Genomic DNA, 17,602 nt, shown 5'->3' on the forward strand with positions numbered 1-17,602 from the left:
TATATATATATATATATATATATATAACTATATCTACTTGTTGTTCTTCTCATTAGTAGCTTCGTTTTCTTGGTCAAGAGATTTCTTATGTAAATACCCCAACTGCGTCTCTGTAGCTGAGTATATTGTCTGTGATAGAATTCTCACACTGTTACTTTATTTCTGTGTAATAAGTCTCTTAGTCTCTCAAGAAATGTAAACAAATAAACAAGAAAAGTATATCTTAGATAAGTCTTTAACAATATATGAGACTCTGGTATTCCGGTAAAAAAGGTGCTTCAAGGAAAGAAACAAATTTGATAGCTGACTGAACTCAGTCTCAAAACTAGTAAACCAACTGAAAAATATTTCTCTGGATACTCCTCTTCAGAAATTACTCGGAAAATAATATGGCCAACCTGACAACTTACTGCTGCTGCGGGAAACCCTCTTGGTTTTTCGTCACAAATAATTGCTGCCTAATACTCACTAAATAGTTTAGCCCACCAAAACTGCAGCCACAATGAGAAAATGCGATTGCTCTAAAAAATCTCCAGTTGAAGTGCGCACTTTGCGACGCGAGGAAGCGCGAGCACAGCTGCGCTTACAGAAACTTCAACAACTAGACCAGCAACCAGATGAACTTCCACCGACGGCCATCTTTGAATTCCCCCACGAGGAAGTCAATAGGTAATTCAGCCAAAAGGAAACCCATCTGCAGGGCATGACTCTATGGAGTCATGAATAGTAAGTCTGAACCTTTCTACTGACAACAGGGAGTAATTTAAGAACTGGAGAAGGTCTACTCTGTCCAGCCCTGATAGCCTGTCGTCCATAAGTGAAAACTAACCATCCTAAGGGGTTGGCTGCCCAATTGTAACTGTTCCACGTGTTCATTCTGCCCGCAAGTTCTTCTCAGCCCATAGTCAGGACACTCCCACTTTAGTCATTTCGTCCCTTTACCACCTCCCCCTTTCTCAAATTCAATGTTTGTTGCATACTCTAGCAACCAGTCTGGGTTCCCCTCCTATTCCCACTTGCCATGTTAGTCCCATCTTCCAACCCGCTTCTTTCTGCGGTTGTCTACGCACAGTCATCTCGATAGTCCTGCAAATGTTGGGATTCAGGAGCTATTTTGTTGATCAATTCCCTTTTTTTCCATCTGGGACGTGGTCGGGGATCACGCTCCGTTCCGATTGCCATCTTTAGTTGCCAGGGGGTCTCCCTCGGTTGATACATGAGGGTTGGTCCTCCTCTGGCCTTTTGCGTACTTTGGTCCCTTCGTTCGCCACCCCTCTAGCCACTCCCCCACCTCCTCCAGTGAGGTGAAGAACCAGGATTTTCCTTCCGCTATGACTTTTAGTTTGGCTGGGAACAGCATTATGTATTTGATTTATCTTTCCCTAAGAGACCTCTTGACCCCTTCAAAGCTTTTCCGTTGCTTCTGGACCTGGTAGGTAAAGTCTGGAAAAACGGATTGTAGAGTTCTTGTATTTGAGGTACCCTGTTAACGGGCTGCCTGCAGAATGACATCCCGGTCTCTGAAGTTCAGCATCCGGGCTATGATGGTACGTGGAGGGGCCCCCGGTTTTGGCTGTGTAACCGGGGCCCTGTGTGCCCTTTCAGCCGAGAAGAACTTCGACAGACATTTGGGTTTTATGTGTTTCATAATTAAATCTTCCATAAAGAGGTCGACACACTAGGTATCTGCTTCCTCTGGTACTCCTACTATTCGCAGGTTGTTTCTCCTGGATCTCCCTTCCTGGTCCTCAATCCTTGTTTCCAATGCTTCTTGTTGCCTAGAGAGCTTACATACTTGCTCCACAAGTAATTTAAACGAGGACTGGAGTTCGCGAATATCAGCCTCTGCTGTATGTACTTTTTCAGATATCTTTTGAAGGTCTGCTCAAAGGAGACTTACTTCCGTTGTTACAGAGTCTATATTAGGCTTCAGCGATGAGTGCAGGGTTTGTATTTCTGCCATTATTGCTCCAAGGGAGGAATCTTCTGAGGTCACGGGGCTGGCAGGTCAGGCGCCCTCTTCTTGTTAAGACCTCGGGACGGCATATTTGTCAATCTTGTTGGATTGCATTGGTATATTCCGCTTGGGCTTCATTGTCTCTCCCGTTTTGTCCTCTACTTTGAGAATGCCTCTGGATAGAGGTCGGGTGGAGGATGGTATCACTCCTAGGCTCCCCTCTGTGTATGGGCACCCTTGTACTACAGTCCTCCTGGCCCCCCGGGAGTCCCCGAGTAGGACTCTCAAGTTGCCATCTCTGCTTCTGTTTGTGGCTCCACACAGTGTCCTGGGCACCTGTATCTCGTTGCCTCAGTCCCAGGTAGATAACAGCAAAGTCCTGGCGGTCGGGCCCTCTTTGCGTAGCCTCGAGGTAAGCTAGATGCACCCGGGTTCTTGTCTCTCCGGACTGGCCACCCTCTTGAACCCCAGGGGATGTCCCTCGTTGGCAGCCTCCACTTCTAATGCAGGCCCGAGGCAAGATGCTCCAGTCGGACCAGAGGTGTTTGTCTCTTTTTTTCCGACACGGGGGGGGTTGGATGGGCTCAGGCTCCCACCACATTCCCTTGAAAGTTCTAGGGCTCTCCAGATGGGGAAGGCTCCTTCTTTCTCACTTGGACCTGCCCCCAGGTTACCCCGTGTCAGGATTCATTGCCGTTGCTTGCACAAGGCTTTCGGTGTTGCTTCCTGCAAGGGGTGAGGGTCCTACGGTGCTGGTGCTCCTGTAGTTAAGTGCAGTTCTACCCCCCTTAGTCCGTTCCTAATCGCCTCTTGTTATTTAGGCCTCACAGTATCGGCTGCATTGCCTGGTACCGGTTGGCCCGAAAATACTTAAGCTCCGAGTGCTTCGTTGCGGCCTTCTTTGACGAGCCGTGGATGTCACCGGGGGAGCGCGCCTTAGTTGCCCAGGACACGTTGATCGTTGTGAGGTCTGGGTTCTGCCCTCCTTACTATTCTTCGGCGGGCCCCTTACCTCTTTCTCCGCGAGCTGGGCTTCAGAGTCAGCACCTCCATCACACAATGGCTCCTCTCCGGTCGATCCTTCCGTTACTCAGTTTGGCCTCTCTCCTGCTACTATAGGGCCTGGTATTACATCTCTTCTGGCCACCGAAGGTATGGGTTTTAGTGCCCACCTATTTAGGGCAGTGGGGATCGATAGGGCTGCGGATTTTTGCTTGTTGGTCGAAAGCTCAGCGGAGCCAAATCCACGCGTGGTACCATTTTTATCTGGAGAAGTGGGAAAATGTGGGGTGGGAGGAATTTTGTGAATCCCCACAGCTCCCTGCACTTTTCCTTACAGAAATGTGTGTACATTTTTATGCTAGCCAAAAATTAGCAATCTGCAGGGCATTATGGATAAGAAATGTTAGTGAGCTGCATTCAAATCACACCACCTTGGGTGTTCAGTTTCCAGAAATGTTCAAGTTAATTTGATTTCCCTGGGTAGCGGCTGAGCCTAGGCCGAAATTCTGTAGCTACCCACATTGCCAAACCAGGTCTGTTTTCTATCTAAACTTTAGATGGCTCCATAATGTGTTTTAGGGTGATTCACGTTTTCAGTGCTAGGCTGATATTGGGTACCATTCTTATACAGAGATATGTGTGAATTAAGAATAGTAAAACATTTGTTATTACCAATTGGATTTCACTCCATTTTCGGCTTAATGCCTTTTAAGTCATGATTGTATGGTTAGCCCCAAATTCGCAGGGGTAAAAAATAACCTATTGCTGCATGAATGGTATGCAATTAAAAACCAATATAAGCTGCAGTTCAGTTGTTGGGTGTGGGCATCATGTGTGTTGGAATAAAACAGCATACACTAGATCTCTTTGACATGAAGTTGTAAATTGGCTGCCAAGGCAAAAAATTACTGATGAAAACGTTTTCACCGATTGCTGTTTTGTGTCACTTTTTGTTATTTTCTATTTCAATGATTAGGTTTTTTGGGAAAACCATGAGCAATCTACACAGAGGACCGTTCTTGAATTAACCATTGGGTCTAGTTTTCAGGAATGAATAGCTTTCCGGGATAAACCAAGGAATTCATACCTTTTTGTACCTTTTTTGCGAGTAGGTTGAAACCACAAACATTTGATAAAATGGACTACTGATTAAAAAAATACATAAATGGGGTAAAAAAATGTTGTTTTTACAACGCTGCTTGTTCCTGGAAGCTCAGAAGATGGTGATCCAAGCACAGCAACCAGTTAGTTGGTGCCATTTTTAGAAAAAAGAACTTAACTCTTCCTTCCACACCACTCTTCCCTATTTCAAAAAGAAAACATAATGCAGCTATATTATGGCTACTTACTTAAGTCCCTCCATGGGAATCCAAAAACCTTGGGTATCTTTAGAATCCTCAAAATGTAGGAAAAGTATGCAAATTTCATATGGATAACCTTTGTAGTAAAACATTTATGAAGGCTTCAGAGTGAAATGCTTTGAATATTAAAAAAACAGCGCTTATCATTCTCGGGGAGAAGAGGCTTAGCAGCCAAGTGATTAATGTTTGTCTAAAAGTCTAAATATATTATTTAATAACAGTTTATTGATAGTCTAAATACACACCAGTCTTATTAATTGTTGGAATTTTTACATTCACTAGCAAATGCATTCAGCCAGGACATCTACAACAACTTAACAATGCATTTATATTTACAGTATAATAATTACATTTACTATTCAAGAAATTAATTTTCAAGGAACTTCATTGCAAATGTTGCAGATACACTGTCTTCAGGAAACTTAAGAGCATAATAAAGTATTGCTGCTATGGTATATGGGTCACCATCCACAACCGAAATTGAGAACCCTGGGCCCAATATATTAGGGCCTATATCATGTATGACAACCAACAATAAATTGATTTTAAAATTATAAACCAGTATTCTTCTAAACGTTCTATGCAAGTAGTAATCAGTATTGGAAAAAAATTACATATATGTGTGAAAAAACAATGTGACTTAGTTACAAAGTTACATTCATCATACAATACATTTGTATTTTGTAGGTGGAAAATCCAACGCAACAGGTTACTGAGTCCACACTATTCTCCACTACATCTGCCTTAGGTGCCTTAGGTGGGAGCAGTGGCCTTCCTATCACATTATACTACAAAGATGTAACACCAGGACCATCAGGCTTGTCTGGTGAACAGGAATCATTCTCACAGGTGCCATTAACATTAATGCATCCAGTAGTGTGCTGTCTTAACCTTCGACCACCATCATTGGGCCAGTGCCAACCCCTGTGCCATATCCACCAGTATTGTAGTGAGGGCTGGGCCTGGTTTGCGCACATTGCTATGTTAGCATAGGCTTATTAAAAGTTTAAACGCCATTTTACCTTTTGCTGCTTTTGCACACAACACTGCATATAGCTGTTTTTGTAAGTTAGGCTGCGTGAATATCTTCACATGAGAAAGCCTTGTTTTCGGCATCCCTAGACTTACATCGCGACCCTAGTCTGCACAGTGAGTGCTAAAGCCTCCATGGTTATCATAACAAGGTAGCTGTTGTTCGGACTGGTCGGCTCACGTCTTTAGACATAACATATATGCAGATACAAGCCAACTGGGATTCTAGAGCCTTTAATATTGCACCATGGGCATGATTTCACACACTTGGAAAATTTTCAGTTTCCAGAAATCCTCCGAAGCAGGGGCAAGGGCCAGCGAACATCAACAGCGACCAGTCCCGAGGCTCCCTAGCAAGCTTGAGCGGCGGTGCGGAGGGTACAGGGAGAAGACCCCCTGGTGATTACGGCGCACCGCAGATTGATCCCTTGAGGGGAGCGCGTGTCGTGCCCGGCGGCGATACATAGGAGCTGCGGGGAATTTAACCCATCAGAGAAGGGCCGATTGGTGCGACCTGTGGAGCAGTGAGTACATATGGGGGACACATGCTGCTTGTTGTCCACAGAAGAAGTGGCCCTTCTGTTGGGATCTGAGCCACGGTGAGCATACTCTTCCGGGGAGGCCTGCCTGGAATAGCGGTGCCTGACTTCAAAATGGCACCCACACCTCGGTGAGCTCCTGAAACCGGCCCTGATTATGCTTTGCTGGCAGTTGGGGAGTAGGAGGTGAGCAAGGTTCCTGTGCACTGACTTGCCCACCCAGCCAGGGTTCACCAAGCCTTCTCCTTTGCTGCAGCTGCTCCTCTACCAGTGCTGCCTGACCCCAAGATGGCCACTGGACTCTTAGCATACACACTCCAGAAACCGGAGCCTGCAGTGAGTGATGGCGGCCCTGCGATTTAACCCTGGACATATCTACCCTCCAGTCCCGACCTATATTGCTTGGCACACCGCAGCCCCGTCCGGAACATACCCAGGCAGCAGCCCTGCAGCCACATTCGAAGGAAAGAAACTACGCCATGAACTCTCCTGGACTTCTTTACTTTTTCTTTTGTCCTGGCCGCCATTTTGCTGCTGCTCTCGGCCGCTTTTCTCTGGACACTGACCCGCCATCTTGACCATTCCCTCGTGCTTTAATCCTTTTCCCTCGTTGCCCCCTTGACGATCCTCAAATGTTTCTTCCCTTTTCTGATTTGCCTTTTCCCCATACCCATATATCCCTCCCACCCTCCCTTGGTGCTGTGACTGCATCCCCCCTCCGACCCCACTTAATGGAACTCTGCTTTTCTGTATATAGAGATAACTCTAATCACTAGTATATGCAGTAGACCTTTGTACTCTCTACCAATCCTATGTGACTCTTAGGGTATATCCATTCGTATCCCTTCCCTATGTATATAGAGATAAGTCTAATCACTAGTATATGCAGTAGACCTTTGTACTCTCTACCATTCCTATGTGACTCTTAGAGTATATCCATTCATATCCCTTCCTTATGTATTTAGAGATAACTAATCACTAGTATATGCAGTAGACCTTTGTAATCTCTCCCATTCCTATGTGACTCTTAGAGTATATCCATTCATATCCCTTCCTTATGTATATAGAGATAACTGTAATCACTAGTAAATGCAGTAGACCTTTCTACTCTCTACCATTCCTATGTGACTCTTAGAGTATATCCATTTGTATCTCTTCCTTGAGTGACTTTACTATTTGTACATTTGCAATTTTTCTTTCGGTGTGTATCTCTTCCTTGTGCATCTTTACATCTTGTACATTTGTAATTTTTTCTGTTTGTATCTTTTATGCAACGCATGTAATCCTTAGTCCTTATGTTTTGCAACTGGTTCTTATGTAAAGCGCTCTGACACCTTCAGGTAAAGTTTGCGCTCTATAAAATCGCATTAAATAAATAAAAAAAATAAAAGAACTTTTGCAAATCCTGATGTGATTCACTCTTGCAGATCTTAGAGGTATGGGGTCCCCCGCAGAAGCCTAAGAGACCTTCTATATTTTATAAAACTTGGGGGTCCATTAGGATGACGGGCGGACTTTGTCCGCCCGTCATCCTAGCGGGGATTGGGACCGCCCGCCATAAGGGCGGCGGTCCCTTGGGGGGCATTAGGATGTGCCCGCCACAGTGGTGGGCACATCCTGCATTTCTAGCATTGTGGTGGGCGGTGCTTTCAGCACCGCCCGCCACAATGCTATAAATGCATTTCAGCATTTGCATAAACAAAGCGGCAGGCACCGCGTTGTGCCTGCTGCTTTGTTTATGCAAATGTGGGGGGGTACCACAGGTACCCCCCCGTGTGCAGCCCCCACCCCTCCTTCACTCTGGGGGCCTGCAGGGGGCCCCCAGAGTGAAGACCGCATGCCTTTCCGGAAAGGCATGTCTGAAAGCCCATTGTAATATGGCTGGCAGTGTCTATGAGACACTGCCACCATATTAAACATTTTCCGCAATGCGACCGGGGCGGAAAAGCAGCGGACAGTCTTTCCGTCCGCCGCGGTCCCCCCGCCATACTAATATGGCGAGGGGGAAAACTGGTGTGGATGTCGGGCGGATTGCGTCCGCCAGGCCGGCGGTGGCTACTGCCAGCCTGGCGGAGGCAATCCGCCCGACATCCTAATGGGCCCCATAGTTCCTAGATAGGGAGGGTGATATAATTAGGCACTATAATACCTGTTTTCACCATCATTGTAATATGATTTCTCCTTTTGTGTTTTATGGAATTGTAACAATGCTGATCATATTATTTCGAACCATATGTCTGCTTATGTTAGCAAAAATACTGCATCTGAGAGCACGTCGTTAAAATAAATATTTTAACCTTTCGCGTATCTCTTTTTTACTCCTGTTGTGGACTGGTATGAGAGTATAACAAAAGAGTGTTCTTGCTTCCCACCATTCCTGAGTATAACCTACGTCGCATGTTCTGGGTTGTCTAATCATTGGTTCCTTTGCTATAGGATGAAGAGCTAATGTGACACTGATGCTAGCTGGTTGGGGTTTTCTAGGTACTGAGGTGAGTTTTTTGGTCCACCACAATTCACTGAGGTCCTGGGTCTCTATGCACAGTTCTGTGTAGGAGCAGAATCCTTGCAACAGTATCTGCACCATAGTCACCCCCGTCTTGCCTTATTTCACAAGAAGATAAAGCACATCATTGATGTCCACAAGTCTAGGGAGAAGTGATCATAGTTCAAGGGATACAGCTCCATTCCCAAGCTGCTGAGACAGGACCCACAGTTGAGAGGGCGGTACAGGATGCATCTGCAAATGTAAAATAAATATGGCAAAAACGAATGGTGAGGCAACATTGCAGGAGGAGCAGCTGTACAAAATTATTACACTCCTACAGATAGAATGTCCCTCTTAAGAAGATCATTGATGTCACTATGCAGAAGTGTGGAATTATATTTGCTGGCTGTAAGTTATTGACACAGGTACTTTCAGTTACTCTAGTATTGGATCTTTCATAGATCCACATGCTTGAATAATTCCCACTCCGTAAAGTGGGAGTCCCAGAGTGCCATTAGAAAGCAGTGTATTGTTAAAAATAGTCTGGGAAGGCCATAAAGCCTTCACTTCAGCAACACATCTTTGTCATTAAAAAAAGAGACTAAATGTTTAAGCTTCTACCAATCAGGTTGTATCGCCCTTCAGAACACTCCTGTCAGAGGCTTCTGTCTCTCAGATTTTCTACTGCACACCGTGTGAGGGAGACTCCCCTGAGCACTGCTTAGTTCAGCTTATTTCCAATACTCAGAGAGAGTTTTCTCCCATCTACTGTAGACTACTAATTCTAAGTACTAGTTTTTTGACCATGTGGGACCTGTGGTAAGAAAAGGCTTCATTCAGAAGATTAGCATAAGGATTGCATTTACTTTCTCTATCCATCCCACAAAGTGAAGGATTGTAAGGAATGTCATCTGTAGGAGGCTGGCTCAGTATATAGTGTCCACCTATGGTGAAGCACTGGGCACTGAGTCCAGGCAGCCGTTAGTGATGATGGTTAGGTCCCTGATAACCAAAGCTCTCAAAGGGTAGCTGTGGATAGCAGCTAAGGGTTATTCAGAAAGATGGGGGGCGGAGCTCAAGATGCCTCAAGATGCCTCAAGATAGCCGCTTTCTAAGCGAGCTCATTCGGTTGCTCAAAATATCCTGAATTTATCCTGCACTGCTATCCTGCTACGGTGGTAAATATGTAAGAATGAAGAATCGGAACATATAGCCATCCTGATAAGCCAACTCCCATATCCTGAAGTAGCCTACAACTGGAGTAAATGTCCTCGGATAAATTCAGCTGAGGAGCAGCCTGAGCCGTGGTCGGGGCCCTTACACGGTCATATGAGCATGGTCTCGTTGATGAAATAACTGCCCAACAGCACTGTAATTAACTCAACCTTCTAAATAACTAACTGCTTTTCCGGGACATTTGTGTAAATTTGCGCCATCATCCCCACAGCGGCTGGGCTGTTTTGTCTCATTATAACTTGGGTAAACCGGATAGAAATCAACCCAAACTAAACTTCAACCAGCAAAAGAAACTGACTGACAATGATCCAGAGGGGCATAACGATGTGCAGCAAGCCAAGTCCACTGCGGGTGGAGTTGCTACTGGAAGTATTCAAGCCATGTTCTCCTCGATACAAACCACCCTCTCCAACATAAACGGCAAGATAGACAGTCTAACTTACCATGTGGATCGCATGTCTGAACAGCTGGACAAACAAACTGAAAGGATTGACATGGCGGAGTGTTGTATATCAGATGTGGAAGATGCTCAACGACAAATGGAAACCAAGCAAGGCAAAATAGACAAAAACATGGAAGCGTTGATGGTGAAGGCCGAAGATCTTGAGATTCTCTCTTGCCGAAGCAATCTTCGCATTATAGGCATAGTAGAAACGACCAACACAGGACCCATGGAGCGCTATGTTGAACAATTACTTATAACTCTTTTGGGCAAGGACACCTTCCCTGATGATTTCATTGTTGAAAGAGCTCATGGATCATTGGCTCCGGCACCACCACTCAAGGCTAGACCACGCCCGATCATTGCAAAAATATTGAATTACAGAGACCAAGATGCAGCACTCTGCAAAGCATGGGAACTGGGTAGCTTAACCACTTGGATGCTAAGGTGTTTTATGGCTCCGCATGCACTTTCCATTGAAATCAATGGAAACTCCATGACGAGTTACCCTTGTCATTAGCACTGAAGGGGTTAAACTACCAAGGTATGGAGATATCCATTTACCCTGATTTCACTCCGCAGGTCCAGGAAGCAAGGAAAAAGTTTGTAGCAGTCAAAAAGAAACTTAGAGAACAAAACATCCCGTATGCAATGATCTACCCAGCTAGATTAAAAATATCTGATGGCGGAAAAGCTGTGATTTATAATGAGCCAAAAGACATACTCAAATATCTGCAGCAAAAAGGAACTCAAACTGTACGCCGGAAATCGGCCAGAGATGGGCAAGAAGAACAAACTGGAACCTCAGATGTTGAATGATGGAGATCCCTGTCCTGAACAGTTTTTTAGGCAGAAATGCATACAGCTAACTGTATGACTATAGCTGCATACTGTTACAGATAAGTGTTGCTTAGGGCATCATAATCGCGAATTTGAAATGCAACAAGCAGTATGACCTAATGCAATGAATAACAATCCCTTTTAGATGTGTTTGTGTTGCCAAACCTGTTGTGATAATGAGTTAAACACTTGATAGCTAGCAGCTTCTGGTGTATGGAATGTCGCTATCTGACAGTGAAGTAACCCCTAGGTGACATTCGTCATCAGGGTATCTGGCTGGCAGCTTTCGCCCCTCTGTGTGTACCATAACAAAGTTCTTTTTTCTCTTCTTTCAATGGGACGGGTGGAAGGGAGAGGAGAATGTTTCCTATTCGGGTCTGTCTTCGTCATAATTGGGATGGCGAAGTGGGAGGATTGGGTGGGGGGAATGGGAGAGGGGAATTTGGATATTTTACAGTTGCTATTACACTAGTCATATGATGAAGTCCATTATCATCTCACAAGCACACACTATACATTTATTCAGAATTAAGATAGCACTGGCTGGAAGCAATACAAGTGCCGCACATGTCTACATCCTGCATCATACCTGGAGACATATTGATACGTCCTACCACTACTCCACCACCTTTAAAACTAGTCACCTGGAATGTAGGCGGTCTTAATAACCCTAGAAAAATTAGACACGTTTTTGCTTACCTAGACAGGCATGGAATAGACATAGCCCTGCTTCAAGATACACACTACTCAAATGCAAAGCAGATGGACTCTGGAAAGGATGAACGAAACTAGTGGTCTCATCCTCCTATTCTACATATGCACGCCGTGTAATAACCCTGATACGAAAAGGTACACAATTTGTACCAGAGCAAACGCTAACAGACACGCAAGGACGATACGTCATAATCACTGGTATACTACGGGGTATACGAATGGGCACAATTAACACATATGGTCCAAACGTGGATGACCCAGACTTCTTTATGCAGGTACATACAGCAATACGTGAGCTCCCAGGCATGGAGTTCATATGGGGTGTGGACATGAATGTAGCACTGGACAGTACATGTGATAGATCACAAGCCACGACTGAACAACACCAACGTGCGGCTGCAACTATTACACACGGAAGGAGAGAATTTCGACTGCAAGACATATGGTGCATACGTAACCCACATGCACATGAAAGCACCCACTCCTCAATGGTACATAACAGTTGGTCCAGGATTGACTACTGACTTATTACAGAACAAGCATGCACATCGACCCAGTATGTTCAACACCTCCCAAAAACGCTGTCAGACCATAAACCTGTCCTACTGACTCTGCAAATCCCAACATACACCACATCGCCATTCATATGGCAATTAAATGCAACAGCTCTATTGGACCCAACTTATGCTGAGACAATTCACACAGCAATAGAAGAATATTTTGCCACCAACAAGCAGTCGGTAGAAAGACCAGGGACCGTTTGGGAAGCCTTTAAGGTGACATTACAAGGCATCTGCATTAGCACAACGGCGGGAATCCTTAAAGACATTCACGCCCAAATAGAACAGCGTGAAACGCGCATCAAAAGACTCGAAGCAGAATATGACGAAACTCACAGTGCAGACATTTTAAGTACTATCAGAGACAAAATAAACACATATAATCTAGCAAACAATGAAGTAAAATATATAGCAAGATATCACACAGCACACAGGATGGGTGAGGGAGGCAGACCGGACCGGGTACTTGCACACAAAATACGCATGAAACATAAACAACATACCGTTCTACGAATGGTAGATGACAATGATACAGAACTCTATGACACGGCCGGTATCCTACAGACATTAATGGGCAACTATGGCGCATTGTATAAAGCACAAGACATGGCACGCGAACAAGAGATCCTAGATTATATGGGGATATTGCACTAGCATGGCTGTCGGATAGCCAGCGTGAATTCCTAAAACAACCGATCACTATAGAAGAAGTGCAAGATGCTATCAAAACACTGCCAAACGGCAAAACACCAGGGCCTGATGGATACACAGGGGAATTCTATAAAACATATTCCGAAATACTCAGCCCCTATCTACTGGAAATGTATGATGAATTATATAATACTAACATTTTTCCCCCAACATTACGGGAGGCACTAATAGTAGCATTACTAAAACCTGATAAAACCCCAAAGGTAGCCGAATCCTATTGATCATTATCTTTAACCGCATAGGTGCGGGCGGAATTCCGCCCGTACGCTGGGTTTTTCAAAAGCGCATGTTACGTGACGAGCTGGGCTCGTCATGAGCGTGCGAGGAGGCTACCTCATGACGAGCCCAGCTCGTCATCAGCGTCGAAGGGGTTAATAAATACGGATGCAAAGATACTAGCTAAGATTATTGCAACCAGTCTACAACCACTTATGACGGCTATTGTATTACCAGATCAATCTGGATTTATATCATCCCGATCCACAACACATAATCTACGTACAATATTAGCCTTACTACATCAACTAAACCCGGAGTTTGAAGCTGTGGCTGTGCGTTTTAGACGCGGCCAAGGCTTTTGATTCGATCTAATGGATCTACTTATTTACCATTATTCAAAGAATAGGCCTTCCACCCATGTTAATAAACTGGATTAATCTTCTCTACACTAAGCCCACTGCTTGCCTAAAAGTCAATAGACATATATCAAACGTAATACAAATACAGAGAGGAATGCGGCAAGGTTGCCCGTTGTCTCCTCTACTATCTGCAATTGGACTAGAGCCCCTGGCTTGTAAAATACGCCAAAAATATGCACATACAGCTTTACGGTTTAATTTACGCCCTATTAGCAAATCTGTACATGCAGATGATATGGTACTATATATTAGAGATCCCAATGTCAACCTATCACCAATAATTAGAGAATATATAAAATTCGGAAAACAATCAGGTCTGCAGATAAACTGGTTCAAATCAGCAGTGATACCACTGACCGCACATACGAAATCACCACAAATGGACTTCCCACTAGTCTGGCAGGAGGAACCTATAAAATACCTGGGAATTTGGATTCACCGTGACTCTGAGCTAGTACTTTGAAGTAACTATGGAACTGACTGTGATTGATGAGATAGGAACACAAATAGACTGGTGAATCATACTATATTTATGTCTAGCGGACAGGATATCTCTTGGAAAAATTGTGATCCTACCCAAACTACTTTATCTTTTCACCAACATTCCCATACCTCCGCCAGCCCCCATTTTTACCTGCCTACGTTCCAATCTGACTAAACTAATATGGGCTGGCACGCAAGCAGGGCTAAGTCTGCACAGGATGACACTACCATAACCCCTCTGGTGGATTCATGGTCCCTGATATATACCAATACTATTTATGCGCCCAAGCACAATGTGCATACTACTGGTTTCATCCGGTACGATATATGCCACACCTTGCAGTAGAAGATGGCGATGCACACCTCATTAAGTTAGCAAACATACTACCACACCATCGGCCCCATTTGACAAAACGCTAAATTAACACAGTGCTTACCACAGCCCTGGCATCGTAGCGTATTAGTCAGCTTACAGACAAACCTCCACTTTATGCACCAAACCTACCCCTGGCGCAGCACCCCACACTATCAGTTACACAATAGAAGCGTAGTAAGGGATTACTGGAACAGATTGGCATCACAGTGATGGGTGACATATACCCATACGGAACATTCCTAACACCAACCGACCTGACATTTGCAAGCAATCAAACGCTCTTGTTCAAATTTACTCACCACAGGTTGCGCGCAGCGATTCAGGAACTATACCCCACATTTCCTAATGAACCCCCCTCATTAAAAACACTACAATTATTAATAACCGCCCCAAATAACACCCACAAAGTGGCAAGACTCTACAGGACCCTGCAGAGGGAAATTGACGCTAACACGCAAAAAGCACACGACAAATGGAACCTGTTACTGTACACGCCTCTAACAGTGGAGTAGTGGCGAGCCTGCTGTGCACTTACTGAGCTTTTCACACCTATTGAGAATTTACGTATCATACATTATAAATATTTGCAGCAAACTTACCACACTCCATTCCACTTACAAAAACATGGACTGCGTATAGATGCAAAATGTAAACGGTGTAGGACAGACCAAGCTGATTTTGGATATCTAGCGTGGTATTGTAGTAAAGTGAAACTCTATTGGGAGCAAGTGGTCTAGCTGCTAAATGTAATCCTGAATTGTACACTAAATTGCACGTCACAATTATATTTGCTGGGTCATTTGATGCATTTAAAATCGACCAAGAAAAAATTTGCCGCCATAATGTTACTCTTGGCAAAACAAAGAGTGGCAATGCATTGGGCCAGCAGGAAGACACCTACCGTTGCTCGTTGGATACTGTACTCTATGTATTGTAAAGACAACTTTTTGATATATGCAGAAGAGCTGCCTATAACTGCCAAACCATCTAATTTCTTGGAACCTCTTACCAACTACTTACGAGACCATCCTGACCTATTTAAACCTGTTGCATAATAGTTACAAGTGTTGGTATTCTGTGTCATTGCTGAGGCGTATAATTGCTATGCTAAATACCACTAAGTGCCGTGCTATATACAGTTATTATCTGAATGATGTATAATGTAAGATAGACTTGATATTGTATACGCATATGGTTTGTTCCATTTGCTGAAAAACCTATAAATGAAATGAAAAAATAATAAAAGGTTTATTCAGAAGGATGTAAAGCGGATTCATTTACCACAATAGTCAGTCAGTAAGCTTTCACACAAGAAAGAACCACGCAAGCGTTTATAAAAATACTTTAGTATTTATTATCACAACATTTAGGACTAAATTGGCATTTCTCCGACCTGAAGATCAGATACACACAAGATATACTTCAAAAACCGTAAGTAACCATGGGGCCTTATGGGGTGATGCCAAACCATATACTAAGAAAGTACCATGTGAGGTAAGTACCAAAGCAAGGCTGATACCCAAGGATGGAGAAGCCATGGGAAGCACGAAACCACCCAAGGTGATTAGCTAGGGACCCCAAGGCGCCCGGGGGCATAGTGGTTACACTGAGTCAAACGTCCTTAGGATAACCCAGGGTAAGTCGCGGTTGGTATTTTCTTGTTTCAAGACCCTTCTCAAAGGAGCCCCAGGACACAAATTGGATCAAGGGTCGTCAGAGAGCCACTTCACCTGTGGATACCCAGAGAACAAGGATACCTACACCAAAGAGCCTGGGTTCATAGGTGCGAAGTGGTGTCGAAAACACCCGTAGGAGTCAATGGAGGATCTTGGAAGTCCGTCAGCTACAGCAACTTGTCGACTAGGACGGTGGAATCCAAACATGAATTCTGGATGCAAGTCTAAACCACCCGGAGGTGTCCAGCAGGAGCAGAAGCACAATGCCACCATCAGAGGTACTTGCTGTAGCACAACGGTGTTGATGAAGCAGCTGTGGAGCCCAGGTGACGATGCAGGAGCTCAAGAGCCGTTCACAAGCTATCCCATGATGGATGAAGAATCCAGGAGGGTCTGTGGCCGGCAGGACCACCAACAAGCCTTGGCAACAGGGTCAAAGGAGAATATGCTTTGTTGCAGACCAGCAAGGTCTGTGAGACTAACACAGCAAAGGGTACATCAGGGCTGGTCCTCAGCATGCAGGTGAGCCAGCAGGAATCATTGGAGCCCTCTTGAGGACCTCCTAGCAGCAGGCACAGGGAGTCACAGGCAAGCCTCTGCAGCACACAGAAGATTGAAGCCCACGGTGTGGAGGATGCAGGCAGGATGTCATTCTTGGAGCTGTAGAATGCTTGATGCTGGGGCTTCTTGGAGCTCGTAGATCTTCAGTGAGGGGACTCAACAAGCCTTGGCATCGGCAGACAGACGCAGTGCACAGGGATACGGATCAGGTCCGCTGAAGAAGGATTGCAATCTCCCAAATTGCGGGAAAGACTGGTCAGGTCTCTGTGGAACCAACAAACCATCACCCATGCCGCAGAGCCGGGAGATCTCAGTGGAACAACCGGATCAGCAAACCAGTCGTCCACGTTGCAGTGCCTGTGGATGCTGGAAGTGACTCCACTCCAAGAGAGATTCCTTCTTGCTTGGATGCATGCGGAGTCCTAGCTGATTCGGAGAATGCACAATAAATTAAAGTAGTTAACAAAAAGAAAGGTTATATTATATTTTGTGCTTTTGAATGATTTGTGGTAAAATATATGAACTATATTATATAAACATTGCTTATGTATGTATAATATTTGTATGTAAACATTCTGGGTTTCCAAAATAACACTATTTATACAGACTAAATCAAACACACGTGTCTCAAGAAGGTCTTGCATCATATGATAATTTATATATATTACTGCTGATTTCTAAACAACGGTACAAAAGGGGGTGGTGAAGTTTTATTATTGGATAACTATGTCAAATGATATAGTATATTCATGCTATCATTAACCCCTTGTGTGCTCACGATGAGCTGGACTCGTCATGGCACACAGTCGCTGTGTGCTCATGATGAGTCCAGCTTGTCATGACACCCACCCACGGGGGAAAGGGTTTTCCATTCCCTCGATGCCTCTTTTGTGCAACGCCCACTAGCGCCAGGGATTTTTTGTTTTTTAATTGGCCAGTATTTTGTTGGTTGGGGGAGCGGACCCTTGGGCAAGGGTCACTCCCCT

At 44.6% G+C, this 17,602-nt stretch overlaps 1 long non-coding RNA gene across 5 annotated transcripts in view; it reads left to right on the forward strand.

The window, feature by feature from the left end:
• The window catches only part of LOC144753476 (uncharacterized), a 485,329-nt gene that overhangs the window by 121,225 nt on the left and 346,502 nt on the right, over window positions 1-17,602 (forward strand). The window lies entirely within an intron of this gene.

Source organism: Lissotriton helveticus, chromosome 5_1 (assembly GCF_964261635.1).
Source record: "Lissotriton helveticus chromosome 5_1, aLisHel1.1, whole genome shotgun sequence".
In the NCBI taxonomy this organism is placed as follows: Eukaryota; Metazoa; Chordata; class Amphibia; order Caudata; family Salamandridae; genus Lissotriton; species Lissotriton helveticus.